The sequence below is a fragment of the Octodon degus genome, unplaced genomic scaffold, assembly GCF_000260255.1.
Source record: "Octodon degus isolate 3935 unplaced genomic scaffold, OctDeg1.0 scaffold00010, whole genome shotgun sequence".
NCBI classification, from domain to species: Eukaryota; Metazoa; Chordata; class Mammalia; order Rodentia; family Octodontidae; genus Octodon; species Octodon degus.
Window position 1 is genome coordinate 4,966,367 of NW_004524586.1, and position 1,375 is coordinate 4,967,741.

Below are 1,375 nucleotides of genomic sequence, written 5' to 3' on the forward strand. Positions count from 1 at the left end.
AAGACTCTGGCCTGCCAACACCGCCTTTTGTCTCCACAACTGCGCTCATCATTTTTCATGGCTTCGGCCGGGCCCATCTACGGCCTGCTTCTTGTCAGCCTCCCAGTGCCTTCCTTTGCCCCCTCTCCCCTGGCCGGAGGCTGGAGCCCTTGGCACCTTGTTTTCCTTCTCCTCCTCTCGTGCCAGCTGCCGGAGCACCCCACGCACAGGCCACGCTCAGGGCCTACGGCTTGCTGCTCCCTCCTCAAGAGCTACTTAAAGTGCTCTTCCTCCCCCGCCTCTTTGCCTCCTCTGTCCACAGAATCTAAAGCTGACCCATCCCTTGCCTATTTTTATTATTATTATTATTTTTTTGGTGGAACCGGGGATTGAACTCAGACCCTTGTGCTTGCCAGGGAAGCACTTGTTCTACTGAGCCATCTCCCCGGCCCTCCTTTCACGTTTTATTGCTGCTTGCTCCGTCTCCTCCTGGAACTCCTTGTGAAGGCAAGGAGCCTGTCTGCAGAGCTCGCTACTGCATCTCCCTGCCTCTTAGGACATTTTTCTTTCTTTCTTTCTTTTTTTTGCAAGTCCTTTGCTCAGAATAGATCCACTACAAAATCCTATGGGTATAAGGAGAGAAAATAAGGCATGTGGAAGAAGAAAATGATGGAGACTTGCAGGGCAACACTATCCTTTTTTTGTTTTGGTGGCAGTAGGGACTGAACCTAGGGCTTCCATACTAAGATGCATCCTCCAGCCCCATCTTTAAGACAGCATCTGGCCAAGTCATCAAGTCAAACTTGGGATCCTCCTGCCTCAGCCTCCTGAGTGCTGGGATGACAGGTGTGAGCCAACACTTCTTCCTACACTTTTTGAAGAGGAAATACACCCAGCCCAGCCCAGCCCAGCCTCCCTTTCATGTCAATAAAGCCCACCCTGGCAGTACACTACTCGCGTTTCACCTAGTCACCTAGTCACACAAGACCTGTGCCTTGTTTGGCTTTCATCTGAGATGCACAGCTTTGGGCGCAGAGCGTGCAAGGAAGGCCGTGAGCAGGAAGGAGATGCTGGCTCCCCAACCTCCCAGGGCACCTGGAAATCCAGTCAGACCCTCTCATGGCCCCTTGGCAAGTTGGCCACGAAGCCCCAAGGCCAGGACACCACCTTATGCTACCTCCAAACCATGCATCCTCTCTGCTTGTGTGACTGGGAATGTAGCACATGCCAGGCCCCTGTGTGGAGTCGGGAAGGAGGGGACACATGTAACCCATGTGAGAGTCTTCACAGGTGGGAAGAATTTTCTGCAGAATATCAGATGTCAGGGGCCAGGGATATAGCTCAATGGAGTAAGTGCTTGCTTGGCAAGCACAAAGTCCTGAGTTCAATCCCTGGT